Source organism: Microcebus murinus, chromosome 28 (genome assembly GCF_040939455.1).
Source record: "Microcebus murinus isolate Inina chromosome 28, M.murinus_Inina_mat1.0, whole genome shotgun sequence".
Lineage (NCBI taxonomy): Eukaryota > Metazoa > Chordata > Mammalia > Primates > Cheirogaleidae > Microcebus > Microcebus murinus.
The window spans coordinates 16,604,744-16,622,032 of record NC_134131.1 but is presented as its reverse complement, the minus strand read 5'-3'; the positions used below and the strand labels follow the sequence as shown (position 1 = coordinate 16,622,032).

Below are 17,289 nucleotides of genomic sequence, written 5' to 3'. Positions count from 1 at the left end.
GCCTTCCAAGGGCTTGGTGTGGACGCTGGTTCCAGGACGCCCTCCCAGGAACCCGGTAGCAGGGCGGCCGCAGCGTCTCGCGCCACCCAACCGTCCGCCGGCCGGCGGCCGTCGCTAAGTGGCCTGCGGGGGACGTGCCCCCACTGTGGGGCGGGCGCCCAGCCTGGTGTCTTCTCTGAGGCCCCGTGGCTGCTTTTCCCCCCCGCAAGGGGAGAGCCGCGGAGGTGGGGACCGCCTCCTCGTGGGGACGTACACCCAGCTCTCCACGTCGGATTCCGGGGCTCTCTGTCCTGCCAGAAGGCCCAGCTGGCCTGCGGGTCCTTAGAGTGGCAAAAACATCCAAAAACTGAGATTGAGGGTCCGGTGGTTGTCTGCACTTTTGTGCTGGGCACCCCAGGGAGGCCCGGGGGCTGGCTGGACAACGCGGTCTGCTGGGCAGGGGGGGGGGTTTGGAGGAGCAACTGATGCCCTTTGCACTTTGGGTAGCAAGTGTCTGAGGTGTCTCTGAGCCCTGCGCCATGTCGGGGGGTGGGGTGGGGGGGTGGGAGGTCGGGGGGGGGGGTGGAGGAGCAGGAGGAGGAGGAGGAGGAGGTGGGAAGGGCCGTGGCCTGCAGTCGTGTTCCCGGGGTGGCTTCTTCCACAGGCTGCTTGGCCTGGGCTCCCTGCACCTGGGCCTTTGGAGGACTGGCCCTGTGCTTGCCAACGCTTCCCCTGCAGGGACCCAGAGCTGGGAGGTTGCATCTCTCAGCCCTGGGTCGGGCAGAGCCCCAGCGGGCCATGCCCACAACCTCTCTCAGCACGGGTCCCCCAGAAGGCTCCTTTGGGACCAGGATTCTCTTGCGGGTGACTCTTTAAGGTCTGGCCCCTGGATGGAGGGGCACCAGGAGTAGAGGAGCAGGAAGGGGAAGGGGGTGGCCATGCGAGGGGACACTTTCAGGCCAAGTCCCAGCTTCAGCCTGATCCTCCTGGGAACCCCGGGGTGTACGTCACACCTCCTGGTTGTCCCGCTCTGAGACAAGGGCTCTGAGACAAGGAGCCGGGCTTCGCATTCCCCCAGCAGCCAGTCGTGGGCTGAGGACACCTGGGGCGTTGGGAACTCCCTGGCTTCTCCTTGGCTTAACATCTGGAGCTGCTTGTGAATCGTGCCGCCACACACACCCGAGTGCAGGTGTCTTCTGCACAGACTGCGGGCCTCGCTCTTCTGAATGCCGCTAGCTCGCCACCCACCCACGGGTGAACCTGGTCAGGGTACTTTCTCTCGGGGGCAGACTCTGATCCTGGCGGGCTACCGGTGTTTCTGTTTGCTCGTTTCTTTCTTCCATTTCGGGAAAGGCTTCCTTACTGGGTGTGGAAATCTCCTATGCCTTTCCTCGCCTATTCTGTCAGCTTTAAAATTCTCTTTCAGTTGCCACCCTCACAGATGGATTAGGAAACTCTTTCCGGTGCACTCATTAGTGAAATGACCTCAATGAAGCTGGAATCCAATATCTAATCGCCGATTTTTAGCGAGTCCACACGCCAGGGTGGTCGGGGTCCAATGCAGCCCCGGCCAGGCCCAGGCCCCTTGGACTGGGCCACAGGAGGACACAGAGGAGGGTCCCGGCCCCCACGGTCGCGTTGCCGGCAGTTCTCCAAGGGCTTGGGCGTTTTCCAGAGGTAGGAGATGGAGGGGACTGATTTCTTCAGCGCCCCACAAACCACGCCACCCCACCCATGGGACACATCCCTAGAGAGAGAGAGAGACGCCCCATACACTCGCTCCCCTCCCCCATGCGCTGTGCCCCAGCCCGGGCCCGGGGGAATAGGCGGCAGCCCACCCACAGGGTGGGGGGCGCAGCTGAAAGGGGTTGTCGGGGAGGGCGGCCCCTGCCTGGGGTCAAAGGGCGGGCGACCCGCGCGTGCGCAATCGGCGGCGGCGGCGGCGGCGGCGGCCACGAGCTGGGGGTGGGCCAGGCGAGGAGAGGAAGGGGGCTGGAAGGTCTCCACCTTGGCGAGTCCAGCCGTGGAGGCGCATCTTGTGTGAGTGTGAGTGAGTGAGTGTGAGTGTGAGTGTGTGTGTGTGTGTGTGTGTGTATAGAGAGACAGCCCCCCACCCCGGCCCGCCGCTCCCTGCCCGCCCCGCCCCGCCCCGCCTGTCACCCCCGTCCCTCGGAGCCCGCCGGACCCGGCCGGTGAACTCAACAGGCCCGGCCCGGTGCGGGTCAGCGCCGGCGCGGGGCCTGGGGCGGGGGGAGGAGGCGGCGGGGAAGCGCAGAGAGGCTCGGCTTCTTGAGCGGGGCAGGGGCGCCCTCCGCCGTCTAGGGCCACACCACCCTGAACGCGCCCGATCTCGTCTGGTCTCGGAAGCTAAGCAGGGTCGGGCCTGGTTAGTACTTGGATGGGAGACCGCCTGGGAATACCGGGTGCCGTAGGCTTCTTCTTTTTTTTTTTTTTGTTTTGCCTCTTGTTCTGTCCCCTTTCTGGGAGCGAGTCGGCGGCCCGGGGTGGGGGTCACCCCCACCCTCAGCGCCCGCCGCGGTGCCTGGCGCCCCAGCCCGCACCGTGGGGCCTCCTCTTGTCCCAAGCCGCGACACCGCCGTCACGCGGCAGCATGCGTGGCTTCTGGACTGTCAGGTCTCAGACCAAAGGTCTGCTCTGTGGGAACCGACACGCTGGAGGAAACCTTGAGAGTCTGAGAGGGGAGGGAGTTCCAGAAGAAGGCCAGGATGTCATTTTGAGGGAGTATGTGACCAGAACTCGTCCCGTTGCTTTTGGGGTTCTATGGGCTACACGTAGGAATCTTTGGTGGTGGCACCTGATGTTGGGGGATCCGGAGTCACACCCAGACCTGCTCCACAGGCCTCCTTTTACTTTTCTCTTCGGATTCATTATGTTTAAAAAGTGTCTCTTATCTCTATGATTGCATTTTCTTTTCTCTCTCTTTTCAAGCAGATGATGGGAGTCCAAGTATTAAGGTGACATGTGTTGCCCGTGCCCCCCTCCCCCCTGTGTTCTTATTCATTTACCTCTGATGTTGTTCCAGCGTATTGTGGGGGTACCAATGTTAAGGTCGGGTACGTTGCCCTCTCCCAGCCTCCCCCCTCCGGTCAGAGCCTCAAGTGCGCCCATCCCCCAGTCGGGGCGCACCCACCCCATTCCTAATGGAGGTGTATGCCCATCCCCTCCCCCCACCCGCCCGACACCCACCCGATGAAGGTGATTCCTCTGTGTCCACTTAGGTGTCCATCGGTTCGTACCCATTTGCTGGTGAGCGCGAGCACGTGGTGCTCGTGTGTCCATTCTTGGGCTACCTGGCTTACTGGAACGGGTTCCAGCTCTGGCCAGGAGAACCACGAGAGGTGCCCTCTCACCGCTGCTCCTCCTAGCTGAATAGCACTCCGTGGTGTCCACGCGCCACATTTCATTTACGCACTCGTGGGTCGATGGGCACTCGGGTCGCTTCCAGGTCTTTGCGATTGTGACTTGTGCCCTGACTCTAACCCTAACCCTTACCCAGCCCGTCTCCTCCTCGGCCCCTGCCTGACTGACTCCTTCCCGCCCGGCCTGTCACCTGTCACCGTCCTCTGCCCCTGCCTGACACGCTCCTCCCCGCCCGGGCCGTCACCGTCCTCGGCCCCTGCCTGACGGGGCTCCTCCGTCGCCTGGGCCTTCCAAGGGCTTGGTGTGGACGCTGGTTCCAGGACGCCCTCCCAGGAACCCGGTAGCAGGGCGGCCGCAGCGTCTCGCGCCACCCAACCGTCCGCCGGCCGGCGGCCGTCGCTAAGTGGCCTGCGGGGGACGTGCCCCCACTGTGGGGCGGGCGCCCAGCCTGGTGTCTTCTCTGAGGCCCCGTGGCTGCTTTTCCCCCCCGCAAGGGGAGAGCCGCGGAGGTGGGGACCGCCTCCTCGTGGGGACGTACACCCAGCTCTCCACGTCGGATTCCGGGGCTCTCTGTCCTGCCAGAAGGCCCAGCTGGCCTGCGGGTCCTTAGAGTGGCAAAAACATCCGAAAACTGAGATTGAGGGTCCGGTGGTTGTCTGCACTTTTGTGCTGGGCACCCCAGGGAGGCCCGGGGGCTGGCTGGACAACGCGGTCTGCTGGGCAGGGGGGGGGGTTTGGAGGAGCAACTGATGCCCTTTGCACTTTGGGTAGCAAGTGTCTGAGGTGTCTCTGAGCCCTGCGCCATGTCGGGGGGTGGGGTGGGGGGGTGGGAGGTCGGGGGGGGGGGTGGAGGAGCAGGAGGAGGAGGAGGAGGAGGTGGGAAGGGCCGTGGCCTGCAGTCGTGTTCCCGGGGTGGCTTCTTCCACAGGCTGCTTGGCCTGGGCTCCCTGCACCTGGGCCTTTGGAGGACTGGCCCTGTGCTTGCCAACGCTTCCCCTGCAGGGACCCAGAGCTGGGAGGTTGCATCTCTCAGCCCTGGGTCGGGCAGAGCCCCAGCGGGCCATGCCCACAACCTCTCTCAGCACGGGTCCCCCAGAAGGCTCCTTTGGGACCAGGATTCTCTTGCGGGTGACTCTTTAAGGTCTGGCCCCTGGATGGAGGGGCACCAGGAGTAGAGGAGCAGGAAGGGGAAGGGGGTGGCCATGCGAGGGGACACTTTCAGGCCAAGTCCCAGCTTCAGCCTGATCCTCCTGGGAACCCCGGGGTGTATGTCACACCTCCTGGTTGTCCCGCTCTGAGACAAGGGCTCTGAGACAAGGAGCCGGGCTGCGCATTCCCCCAGCAGCCAGTCGTGGGCTGAGGACACCTGGGGCGTTGGGAACTCCCTGGCTTCTCCTTGGCTTAACATCTGGAGCTGCTTGTGAATCGTGCCGCCACACACACCCGAGTGCAGGTGTCTTCTGCACAGACTGCGGGCCTCGCTCTTCTGAATGCCGCTAGCTCGCCACCCACCCACGGGTGAACCTGGTCAGGGTACTTTCTCTCGGGGGCAGACTCTGATCCTGGCGGGCTACCGGTGTTTCTGTTTGCTCGTTTCTTTCTTCCATTTCGGGAAAGGCTTCCTTACTGGGTGTGGAAATCTCCTATGCCTTTCCTCGCCTATTCTGTCAGCTTTAAAATTCTCTTTCAGTTGCCACCCTCACAGATGGATTAGGAAACTCTTTCCGGTGCACTCATTAGTGAAATGACCTCAATGAAGCTGGAATCCAATATCTAATCGCCGATTTTTAGCGAGTCCACACGCCAGGGTGGTCGGGGTCCAATGCAGCCCCGGCCAGGCCCAGGCCCCTTGGACTGGGCCACAGGAGGACACAGAGGAGGGTCCCGGCCCCCACGGTCGCGTTGCCGGCAGTTCTCCAAGGGCTTGGGCGTTTTCCAGAGGTAGGAGATGGAGGGGACTGATTTCTTCAGCGCCCCACAAACCACGCCACCCCACCCATGGGACACATCCCTAGAGAGAGAGAGAGACGCCCCATACACTCGCTCCCCTCCCCCATGCGCTGTGCCCCAGCCCGGGCCCGGGGGAATAGGCGGCAGCCCACCCACAGGGTGGGGGGCGCAGCTGAAAGGGGTTGTCGGGGAGGGCGGCCCCTGCCTGGGGTCAAAGGGCGGGCGACCCGCGCGTGCGCAATCGGCGGCGGCGGCGGCGGCGGCGGCCACGAGCTGGGGGTGGGCCAGGCGAGGAGAGGAAGGGGGCTGGAAGGTCTCCACCTTGGCGAGTCCAGCCGTGGAGGCGCATCTTGTGTGAGTGTGAGTGAGTGAGTGTGAGTGTGAGTGTGTGTGTGTGTGTGTGTGTGTATAGAGAGACAGCCCCCCACCCCGGCCCGCCGCTCCCTGCCCGCCCCGCCCCGCCCCGCCTGTCACCCCCGTCCCTCGGAGCCCGCCGGACCCGGCCGGTGAACTCAACAGGCCCGGCCCGGTGCGGGTCAGCGCCGGCGCGGGGCCTGGGGCGGGGGGAGGAGGCGGCGGGGAAGCGCAGAGAGGCTCGGCTTCTTGAGCGGGGCAGGGGCGCCCTCCGCCGTCTAGGGCCACACCACCCTGAACGCGCCCGATCTCGTCTGGTCTCGGAAGCTAAGCAGGGTCGGGCCTGGTTAGTACTTGGATGGGAGACCGCCTGGGAATACCGGGTGCCGTAGGCTTCTTCTTTTTTTTTTTTTTGTTTTGCCTCTTGTTCTGTCCCCTTTCTGGGAGCGAGTCGGCGGCCCGGGGTGGGGGTCACCCCCACCCTCAGCGCCCGCCGCGGTGCCTGGCGCCCCAGCCCGCACCGTGGGGCCTCCTCTTGTCCCAAGCCGCGACACCGCCGTCACGCGGCAGCATGCGTGGCTTCTGGACTGTCAGGTCTCAGACCAAAGGTCTGCTCTGTGGGAACCGACACGCTGGAGGAAACCTTGAGAGTCTGAGAGGGGAGGGAGTTCCAGAAGAAGGCCAGGATGTCATTTTGAGGGAGTATGTGACCAGAACTCGTCCCGTTGCTTTTGGGGTTCTATGGGCTACACGTAGGAATCTTTGGTGGTGGCACCTGATGTTGGGGGATCCGGAGTCACACCCAGACCTGCTCCACAGGCCTCCTTTTACTTTTCTCTTCGGATTCATTATGTTTAAAAAGTGTCTCTTATCTCTATGATTGCATTTTCTTTTCTCTCTCTTTTCAAGCAGATGATGGGAGTCCAAGTATTAAGGTGACATGTGTTGCCCGTGCCCCCCTCCCCCCTGTGTTCTTATTCATTTACCTCTGATGTTGTTCCAGCGTATTGTGGGGGTACCAATGTTAAGGTCGGGTACGTTGCCCTCTCCCAGCCTCCCCCCTCCGGTCAGAGCCTCAAGTGCGCCCATCCCCCAGTCGGTGCGCACCCACCCCATTCCTAATGGAGGTGTATGCCCATCCCCTCCCCCCACCCGCCCGACACCCACCCGATGAAGGTGATTCCTCTGTGTCCACTTAGGTGTCCATCGGTTCGTACCCATTTGCTGGTGAGCGCGAGCACGTGGTGCTCGTGTGTCCATTCTTGGGCTACCTGGCTTACTGGAACGGGTTCCAGCTCTGGCCAGGAGAACCACGAGAGGTGCCCCCTCACCGCTGCTCCTCCTAGCTGAATAGCACTCCGTGGTGTCCACGCGCCACATTTCATTTACGCACTCGTGGGTCGATGGGCACTCGGGTCGCTTCCAGGTCTTTGCGATTGTGACTTGTGCCCTGACTCTAACCCTAACCCTTACCCAGCCCGTCTCCTCCTCGGCCCCTGCCTGACTGACTCCTTCCCGCCCGGCCTGTCACCTGTCACCGTCCTCTGCCCCTGCCTGACACGCTCCTCCCCGCCCGGGCCGTCACCGTCCTCGGCCCCTGCCTGACGGGGCTCCTCTGTCGCTGGGCCTTCCAAGGGCTTGGTGTGGACGCTGGTTCCAGGACGCCCTCTCAGGAACCCGGTAGCAGGGCGGCCGCAGCGTCTCGCGCCACCCAACCGTCCGCCGGCCGGCGGCCGGCGCTAAGTGGCCTGCGGGGGACGTGCCCCCACTGTGGGGCGGGCGCCCAGCCTGGTGTCTTCTCTGAGGCCCCGTGGCTGCTTTTCCCCCCCGCAAGGGGAGAGCCGCGGAGGTGGGGACCGCCTCCTCGTGGGGACGTACACCCAGCTCTCCACGTCGTATTCCGGGGCTCTCTGTCCTGCCAGAAGGCCCAGCTGGCCTGCGGGTCCTTAGAGTGGCAAAAACATCCGAAAACTGAGATTGAGGGTCCGGTGGTTGTCTGCACTTTTGTGCTGGGCACCCCAGGGAGGCCCGGGGGCTGGCTGGACAACGCGGTCTGCTGGGCAGGGGGGGGTTTGGAGGAGCAACTGATGCCCTTTGCACTTTGGGTAGCAAGTGTCTGAGGTGTCTCTGAGCCCTGCGCCATGTCGGGGGGTGGGGTGGGGGGGTGGGAGGTCGGGGGGGGGTGGAGGAGCAGGAGGAGGAGGAGGAGGAGGTGGGAAGGGCCGTGGCCTGCAGTCGTGTTCCCGGGGTGGCTTCTTCCACAGGCTGCTTGGCCTGGGCTCCCTGCACCTGGGCCTTTGGAGGACTGGCCCTGTGCTTGCCAACGCTTCCCCTGCAGGGACCCAGAGCTGGGAGGTTGCATCTCTCAGCCCTGGGTCGGGCAGAGCTTCAGCGGGCCATGCCCACAACCTCTCTCAGCACGGGTCCCCCAGAAGGCTCCTTTGGGACCAGGATTCTCTTGCGGGTGACTCTTTAAGGTCTGGCCCCTGGATGGAGGGGCACCAGGAGTAGAGGAGCAGGAAGGGGAAGGGGGTGGCCATGCGAGGGGACACTTTCAGGCCAAGTCCCAGCTTCAGCCTGATCCTCCTGGGAACCCCGGGGTGTACGTCACACCTCCTGGTTGTCCCGCTCTGAGACAAGGGCTCTGAGACAAGGAGCCGGGCTTCGCATTCCCCCAGCAGCCAGTCGTGGGCTGAGGACACCTGGGGCGTTGGGAACTCCCTGGCTTCTCCTTGGCTTAACATCTGGAGCTGCTTGTGAATCGTGCCGCCACACACACCCGAGTGCAGGTGTCTTCTGCACAGACTGCGGGCCTCGCTCTTCTGAATGCCGCTAGCTCGCCACCCACCCACGGGTGAACCTGGTCAGGGTACTTTCTCTCGGGGGCAGACTCTGATCCTGGCGGGCTACCGGTGTTTCTGTTTGCTCGTTTCTTTCTTCCATTTCGGGAAAGGCTTCCTTACTGGGTGTGGAAATCTCCTATGCCTTTCCTCGCCTATTCTGTCAGCTTTAAAATTCTCTTTCAGTTGCCACCCTCACAGATGGATTAGGAAACTCTTTCCGGTGCACTCATTAGTGAAATGACCTCAATGAAGCTGGAATCCAATATCTAATCGCCGATTTTTAGCGAGTCCACACGCCAGGGTGGTCGGGGTCCAATGCAGCCCCGGCCAGGCCCAGGCCCCTTGGACTGGGCCACAGGAGGACACAGAGGAGGGTCCCGGCCCCCACGGTCGCGTTGCCGGCAGTTCTCCAAGGGCTTGGGCGTTTTCCAGAGGTAGGAGATGGAGGGGACTGATTTCTTCAGCGCCCCACAAACCACGCCACCCCACCCATGGGACACATCCCTAGAGAGAGAGAGAGACGCCCCATACACTCGCTCCCCTCCCCCATGCGCTGTGCCCCAGCCCGGGCCCGGGGGAATAGGCGGCAGCCCACCCACAGGGTGGGGGGCGCAGCTGAAAGGGGTTGTCGGGGAGGGCGGCCCCTGCCTGGGGTCAAAGGGCGGGCGACCCGCGCGTGCGCAATCGGCGGCGGCGGCGGCGGCCACGAGCTGGGGGTGGGCCAGGCGAGGAGAGGAAGGGGGCTGGAAGGTCTCCACCTTGGCGAGTCCAGCCGTGGAGGCGCATCTTGTGTGAGTGTGAGTGAGTGAGTGTGAGTGTGAGTGTGAGTGTGTGTGTGTGTGTGTGTGTGTGTGTAGAGAGAGACAGCCCCCCACCCCGGCCCGCCGCTCCCTGCCCGCCCCGCCCCGCCCCGCCCCGCCTGTCACCCCCGTCCCTCGGAGCCCGCCGGACCCGGCCGGTGAACTCAACAGGCCCGGCCCGGTGCGGGTCAGCGCCGGCGCGGGGCCTGGGGCGGGGGGAGGAGGCGGCGGGGAAGCGCAGAGAGGCTCGGCTTCTTGAGCGGGGCAGGGGCGCCCTCCGCCGTCTAGGGCCACACCACCCTGAACGCGCCCGATCTCGTCTGGTCTCGGAAGCTAAGCAGGGTCGGGCCTGGTTAGTACTTGGATGGGAGACCGCCTGGGAATACCGGGTGCCGTAGGCTTCTTCTTTTTTTTTTTTTTGTTTTGCCTCTTGTTCTGTCCCCTTTCTGGGAGCGAGTCGGCGGCCCGGGGTGGGGGTCACCCCCACCCTCAGCGCCCGCCGCGGTGCCTGGCGCCCCAGCCCGCACCGTGGGGCCTCCTCTTGTCCCAAGCCGCGACACCGCCGTCACGCGGCAGCATGCGTGGCTTCTGGACTGTCAGGTCTCAGACCAAAGGTCTGCTCTGTGGGAACCGACACGCTGGAGGAAACCTTGAGAGTCTGAGAGGGGAGGGAGTTCCAGAAGAAGGCCAGGATGTCATTTTGAGGGAGTATGTGACCAGAACTCGTCCCGTTGCTTTTGGGGTTCTATGGGCTACACGTAGGAATCTTTGGTGGTGGCACCTGATGTTGGGGGATCCGGAGTCACACCCAGACCTGCTCCACAGGCCTCCTTTTACTTTTCTCTTCGGATTCATTATGTTTAAAAAGTGTCTCTTATCTCTATGATTGCATTTTCTTTTCTCTCTCTTTTCAAGCAGATGATGGGAGTCCAAGTATTAAGGTGACATGTGTTGCCCGTGCCCCCCTCCCCCCTGTGTTCTTATTCATTTACCTCTGATGTTGTTCCAGCGTATTGTGGGGGTACCAATGTTAAGGTCGGGTACGTTGCCCTCTCCCAGCCTCCCCCCTCCGGTCAGAGCCTCAAGTGCGCCCATCCCCCAGTCGGTGCGCACCCACCCCATTCCTAATGGAGGTGTATGCCCATCCCCTCCCCCCACCCGCCCGACACCCACCCGATGAAGGTGATTCCTCTGTGTCCACTTAGGTGTCCATCGGTTCGTACCCATTTGCTGGTGAGCGCGAGCACGTGGTGCTCGTGTGTCCATTCTTGGGCTACCTGGCTTACTGGAACGGGTTCCAGCTCTGGCCAGGAGAACCACGAGAGGTGCCCCCTCACCGCTGCTCCTCCTAGCTGAATAGCACTCCGTGGTGTCCACGCGCCACATTTCATTTACGCACTCGTGGGTCGATGGGCACTCGGGTCGCTTCCAGGTCTTTGCGATTGTGACTTGTGCCCTGACTCTAACCCTAACCCTTACCCAGCCCGTCTCCTCCTCGGCCCCTGCCTGACTGACTCCTTCCCGCCCGGCCTGTCACCTGTCACCGTCCTCTGCCCCTGCCTGACACGCTCCTCCCCGCCCGGGCCGTCACCGTCCTCGGCCCCTGCCTGACGGGGCTCCTCCGTCGCCTGGGCCTTCCAAGGGCTTGGTGTGGACGCTGGTTCCAGGACGCCCTCCCAGGAACCCGGTAGCAGGGCGGCCGCAGCGTCTCGCGCCACCCAACCGTCCGCCGGCCGGCGGCCGTCGCTAAGTGGCCTGCGGGGGACGTGCCCCCACTGTGGGGCGGGCGCCCAGCCTGGTGTCTTCTCTGAGGCCCCGTGGCTGCTTTTCCCCCCCGCAAGGGGAGAGCCGCGGAGGTGGGGACCGCCTCCTCGTGGGGACGTACACCCAGCTCTCCACGTCGGATTCCGGGGCTCTCTGTCCTGCCAGAAGGCCCAGCTGGCCTGCGGGTCCTTAGAGTGGCAAAAACATCCGAAAACTGAGATTGAGGGTCCGGTGGTTGTCTGCACTTTTGTGCTGGGCACCCCAGGGAGGCCCGGGGGCTGGCTGGACAACGCGGTCTGCTGGGCAGGGGGGGGGGTTTGGAGGAGCAACTGATGCCCTTTGCACTTTGGGTAGCAAGTGTCTGAGGTGTCTCTGAGCCCTGCGCCATGTCGGGGGGTGGGGTGGGGGGGTGGGAGGTCGGGGGGGGGTGGAGGAGCAGGAGGAGGAGGAGGAGGAGGTGGGAAGGGCCGTGGCCTGCAGTCGTGTTCCCGGGGTGGCTTCTTCCACAGGCTGCTTGGCCTGGGCTCCCTGCACCTGGGCCTTTGGAGGACTGGCCCTGTGCTTGCCAATGCTTCCCCTGCAGGGACCCAGAGCTGGGAGGTTGCATCTCTCAGCCCTGGGTCGGGCAGAGCCCCAGCGGGCCATGCCCACAACCTCTCTCAGCACGGGTCCCCCAGAAGGCTCCTTTGGGACCAGGATTCTCTTGCGGGTGACTCTTTAAGGTCTGGCCCCTGGATGGAGGGGCACCAGGAGTAGAGGAGCAGGAAGGGGAAGGGGGTGGCCATGCGAGGGGACACTTTCAGGCCAAGTCCCAGCTTCAGCCTGATCCTCCTGGGAACCCCGGGGTGTACGTCACACCTCCTGGTTGTCCCGCTCTGAGACAAGGGCTCTGAGACAAGGAGCCGGGCTTCGCATTCCCCCAGCAGCCAGTCGTGGGCTGAGGACACCTGGGGCGTTGGGAACTCCCTGGCTTCTCCTTGGCTTAACATCTGGAGCTGCTTGTGAATCGTGCCGCCACACACACCCGAGTGCAGGTGTCTTCTGCACAGACTGCGGGCCTCGCTCTTCTGAATGCCGCTAGCTCGCCACCCACCCACGGGTGAACCTGGTCAGGGTACTTTCTCTCGGGGGCAGACTCTGATCCTGGCGGGCTACCGGTGTTTCTGTTTGCTCGTTTCTTTCTTCCATTTCGGGAAAGGCTTCCTTACTGGGTGTGGAAATCTCCTATGCCTTTCCTCGCCTATTCTGTCAGCTTTAAAATTCTCTTTCAGTTGCCACCCTCACAGATGGATTAGGAAACTCTTTCCGGTGCACTCATTAGTGAAATGACCTCAATGAAGCTGGAATCCAATATCTAATCGCCGATTTTTAGCGAGTCCACACGCCAGGGTGGTCGGGGTCCAATGCAGCCCCGGCCAGGCCCAGGCCCCTTGGACTGGGCCACAGGAGGACACAGAGGAGGGTCCCGGCCCCCACGGTCGCGTTGCCGGCAGTTCTCCAAGGGCTTGGGCGTTTTCCAGAGGTAGGAGATGGAGGGGACTGATTTCTTCAGCGCCCCACAAACCACGCCACCCCACCCATGGGACACATCCCTAGAGAGAGAGAGAGACGCCCCATACACTCGCTCCCCTCCCCCATGCGCTGTGCCCCAGCCCGGGCCCGGGGGAATAGGCGGCAGCCCACCCACAGGGTGGGGGGCGCAGCTGAAAGGGGTTGTCGGGGAGGGCGGCCCCTGCCTGGGGTCAAAGGGCGGGCGACCCGCGCGTGCGCAATCGGCGGCGGCGGCGGCAGCGGCGGCCACGAGCTGGGGGTGGGCCAGGCGAGGAGAGGAAGGGGGCTGGAAGGTCTCCACCTTGGCGAGTCCAGCCGTGGAGGCGCATCTTGTGTGAGTGTGAGTGAGTGAGTGTGAGTGTGTGTGTGTGTGTGTGTGTGTATAGAGAGACAGCCCCCCACCCCGGCCCGCCGCTCCCTGCCCGCCCCGCCCCGCCCCGCCCCGCCCCGCCTGTCACCCCCGTCCCTCGGAGCCCGCCGGACCCGGCCGGTGAACTCAACAGGCCCGGCCCGGTGCGGGTCAGCGCCGGCGCGGGGCCTGGGGCGGGGGGAGGAGGCGGCGGGGAAGCGCAGAGAGGCTCGGCTTCTTGAGCGGGGCAGGGGCGCCCTCCGCCGTCTAGGGCCACACCACCCTGAACGCGCCCGATCTCGTCTGGTCTCGGAAGCTAAGCAGGGTCGGGCCTGGTTAGTACTTGGATGGGAGACCGCCTGGGAATACCGGGTGCCGTAGGCTTCTTCTTTTTTTTTTTTTTTGTTTTGCCTCTTGTTCTGTCCCCTTTCTGGGAGCGAGTCGGCGGCCCGGGGTGGGGGTCACCCCCACCCTCAGCGCCCGCCGCGGTGCCTGGCGCCCCAGCCCGCACCGTGGGGCCTCCTCTTGTCCCAAGCCGCGACACCGCCGTCACGCGGCAGCATGCGTGGCTTCTGGACTGTCAGGTCTCAGACCAAAGGTCTGCTCTGTGGGAACCGACACGCTGGAGGAAACCTTGAGAGTCTGAGAGGGGAGGGAGTTCCAGAAGAAGGCCAGGATGTCATTTTGAGGGAGTATGTGACCAGAACTCGTCCCGTTGCTTTTGGGGTTCTATGGGCTACACGTAGGAATCTTTGGTGGTGGCACCTGATGTTGGGGGATCCGGAGTCACACCCAGACCTGCTCCACAGGCCTCCTTTTACTTTTCTCTTCGGATTCATTATGTTTAAAAAGTGTCTCTTATCTCTATGATTGCATTTTCTTTTCTCTCTCTTTTCAAGCAGATGATGGGAGTCCAAGTATTAAGGTGACATGTGTTGCCCGTGCCCCCCTCCCCCCTGTGTTCTTATTCATTTACCTCTGATGTTGTTCCAGCGTATTGTGGGGGTACCAATGTTAAGGTCGGGTACGTTGCCCTCTCCCAGCCTCCCCCCTCCGGTCAGAGCCTCAAGTGCGCCCATCCCCCAGTCGGGGCGCACCCACCCCATTCCTAATGGAGGTGTATGCCCATCCCCTCCCCCCACCCGCCCGACACCCACCCGATGAAGGTGATTCCTCTGTGTCCACTTAGGTGTCCATCGGTTCGTACCCATTTGCTGGTGAGCGCGAGCACGTGGTGCTCGTGTGTCCATTCTTGGGCTACCTGGCTTACTGGAACGGGTTCCAGCTCTGGCCAGGAGAACCACGAGAGGTGCCCTCTCACCGCTGCTCCTCCTAGCTGAATAGCACTCCGTGGTGTCCACGCGCCACATTTCATTTACGCACTCGTGGGTCGATGGGCACTCGGGTCGCTTCCAGGTCTTTGCGATTGTGACTTGTGCCCTGACTCTAACCCTAACCCTTACCCAGCCCGTCTCCTCCTCGGCCCCTGCCTGACTGACTCCTTCCCGCCCGGCCTGTCACCTGTCACCGTCCTCTGCCCCTGCCTGACACGCTCCTCCCCACCCGGGCCGTCACCGTCCTCGGCCCCTGCCTGATGGGGCTCCTCCGTCGCCTGGGCCTTCCAAGGGCTTGGTGTGGACGCTGGTTCCAGGACGCCCTCCCAGGAACCCGGTAGCAGGGCGGCCGCAGCGTCTCGCGCCACCCAACCGTCCGCCGGCCGGCGGCCGTCGCTAAGTGGCCTGCGGGGGACGTGCCCCCACTGTGGGGCGGGCGCCCAGCCTGGTGTCTTCTCTGAGGCCCCGTGGCTGCTTTTCCCCCCCGCAAGGGGAGAGCCGCGGAGGTGGGGACCGCCTCCTCGTGGGGACGTACACCCAGCTCTCCACGTCGGATTCCGGGGCTCTCTGTCCTGCCAGAAGGCCCAGCTGGCCTGCGGGTCCTTAGAGTGGCAAAAACATCCGAAAACTGAGATTGAGGGTCCGGTGGTTGTCTGCACTTTTGTGCTGGGCACCCCAGGGAGGCCCGGGGGCTGGCTGGACAACGCGGTCTGCTGGGCAGGGGGGGGGGGTTTGGAGGAGCAACTGATGCCCTTTGCACTTTGGGTAGCAAGTGTCTGAGGTGTCTCTGAGCCCTGCGCCATGTCGGGGGGTGGGGTGGGGGGGTGGGAGGTCGGGGGGGGGGTGGAGGAGCAGGAGGAGGAGGAGGAGGAGGTGGGAAGGGCCGTGGCCTGCAGTCGTGTTCCCGGGGTGGCTTCTTCCACAGGCTGCTTGGCCTGGGCTCCCTGCACCTGGGCCTTTGGAGGACTGGCCCTGTGCTTGCCAACGCTTCCCCTGCAGGGACCCAGAGCTGGGAGGTTGCATCTCTCAGCCCTGGGTCGGGCAGAGCCCCAGCGGGCCATGCCCACAACCTCTCTCAGCACGGGTCCCCCAGAAGGCTCCTTTGGGACCAGGATTCTCTTGCGGGTGACTCTTTAAGGTCTGGCCCCTGGATGGAGGGGCACCAGGAGTAGAGGAGCAGGAAGGGGAAGGGGGTGGCCATGCGAGGGGACACTTTCAGGCCAAGTCCCAGCTTCAGCCTGATCCTCCTGGGAACCCCGGGGTGTACGTCACACCTCCTGGTTGTCCCGCTCTGAGACAAGGGCTCTGAGACAAGGAGCCGGGCTTCGCATTCCCCCAGCAGCCAGTCGTGGGCTGAGGACACCTGGGGCGTTGGGAACTCCCTGGCTTCTCCTTGGCTTAACATCTGGAGCTGCTTGTGAATCGTGCCGCCACACACACCCGAGTGCAGGTGTCTTCTGCACAGACTGCGGGCCTCGCTCTTCTGAATGCCGCTAGCTCGCCACCCACCCACGGGTGAACCTGGTCAGGGTACTTTCTCTCGGGGGCAGACTCTGATCCTGGCGGGCTACCGGTGTTTCTGTTTGCTCGTTTCTTTCTTCCATTTCGGGAAAGGCTTCCTTACTGGGTGTGGAAATCTCCTATGCCTTTCCTCGCCTATTCTGTCAGCTTTAAAATTCTCTTTCAGTTGCCACCCTCACAGATGGATTAGGAAACTCTTTCCGGTGCACTCATTAGTGAAATGACCTCAATGAAGCTGGAATCCAATATCTAATCGCCGATTTTTAGCGAGTCCACACGCCAGGGTGGTCGGGGTCCAATGCAGCCCCGGCCAGGCCCAGGCCCCTTGGACTGGGCCACAGGAGGACACAGAGGAGGGTCCCGGCCCCCACGGTCGCGTTGCCGGCAGTTCTCCAAGGGCTTGGGCGTTTTCCAGAGGTAGGAGATGGAGGGGACTGATTTCTTCAGCGCCCCACAAACCACGCCACCCCACCCATGGGACACATCCCTAGAGAGAGAGAGAGACGCCCCATACACTCGCTCCCCTCCCCCATGCGCTGTGCCCCAGCCCGGGCCCGGGGGAATAGGCGGCAGCCCACCCACAGGGTGGGGGGCGCAGCTGAAAGGGGTTGTCGGGGAGGGCGGCCCCTGCCTGGGGTCAAAGGGCGGGCGACCCGCGCGTGCGCAATCGGCGGCGGCGGCGGCGGCGGCGGCCACGAGCTGGGGGTGGGCCAGGCGAGGAGAGGAAGGGGGCTGGAAGGTCTCCACCTTGGCGAGTCCAGCCGTGGAGGCGCATCTTGTGTGAGTGTGAGTGAGTGAGTGTGAGTGTGAGTGTGTGTGTGTGTGTGTGTGTGTATAGAGAGACAGCCCCCCACCCCGGCCCGCCGCTCCCTGCCCGCCCCGCCCCGCCTGTCACCCCCGTCCCTCGGAGCCCGCCGGACCCGGCCGGTGAACTCAACAGGCCCGGCCCGGTGCGGGTCAGCGCCGGCGCGGGGCCTGGGGCGGGGGGAGGAGGCGGCGGGGAAGCGCAGAGAGGCTCGGCTTCTTGAGCGGGGCAGGGGCGCCCTCCGCCGTCTAGGGCCACACCACCCTGAACGCGCCCGATCTCGTCTGGTCTCGGAAGCTAAGCAGGGTCGGGCCTGGTTAGTACTTGGATGGGAGACCGCCTGGGAATACCGGGTGCCGTAGGCTTCTTCTTTTTTTTTTTTTTGTTTTGCCTCTTGTTCTGTCCCCTCTCTGGGAGCGAGGCGGCGGCCCGGGGTGGGGGTCACCCCCACCCTCAGCGCCCGCCGCGGTGCCTGGCGCCCCAGCCCGCACCGTGGGGCCTCCTCTTGTCCCAAGCCGCGACACCGCCGTCACGCGGCAGCATGCGTGGCTTCTGGACTGTCAGGTCTCAGACCAAAGGTCTGCTCTGTGGGAACCGACACGCTGGAGGAAACCTTGAGAGTCTGAGAGGGGAGGGAGTTCCAGAAGAAGGCCAGGAT

The 17,289-nt window shown here is 63.8% G+C and overlaps 5 non-coding genes across 5 annotated transcripts; all 5 read left to right on the top strand.

Moving 5' to 3' along the window:
- Positions 1-2,295: 2,295 nt before the first annotated feature.
- On the top strand, positions 2,296-2,414 carry LOC142865202 (5S ribosomal RNA). The gene has a single exon (XR_012915505.1). It is a non-coding gene; the product is annotated as a 5S ribosomal RNA (ribosomal RNA).
- A 3,526-nt stretch (positions 2,415-5,940) lies between these two features.
- Positions 5,941-6,059, top strand: LOC142865201 (5S ribosomal RNA). The gene has a single exon (XR_012915504.1). It is a non-coding gene; the product is annotated as a 5S ribosomal RNA (ribosomal RNA).
- A 3,530-nt stretch (positions 6,060-9,589) lies between these two features.
- LOC142865200 (5S ribosomal RNA) lies at positions 9,590-9,708 on the top strand. The gene has a single exon (XR_012915503.1). It is a non-coding gene; the product is annotated as a 5S ribosomal RNA (ribosomal RNA).
- Positions 9,709-13,236: 3,528 nt separating this feature from the next.
- Positions 13,237-13,355, top strand: LOC142865199 (5S ribosomal RNA). The gene has a single exon (XR_012915502.1). It is a non-coding gene; the product is annotated as a 5S ribosomal RNA (ribosomal RNA).
- Positions 13,356-16,877: 3,522 nt separating this feature from the next.
- LOC142865198 (5S ribosomal RNA) lies at positions 16,878-16,996 on the top strand. The gene has a single exon (XR_012915501.1). It is a non-coding gene; the product is annotated as a 5S ribosomal RNA (ribosomal RNA).
- Positions 16,997-17,289: the final 293 nt, after the last annotated feature.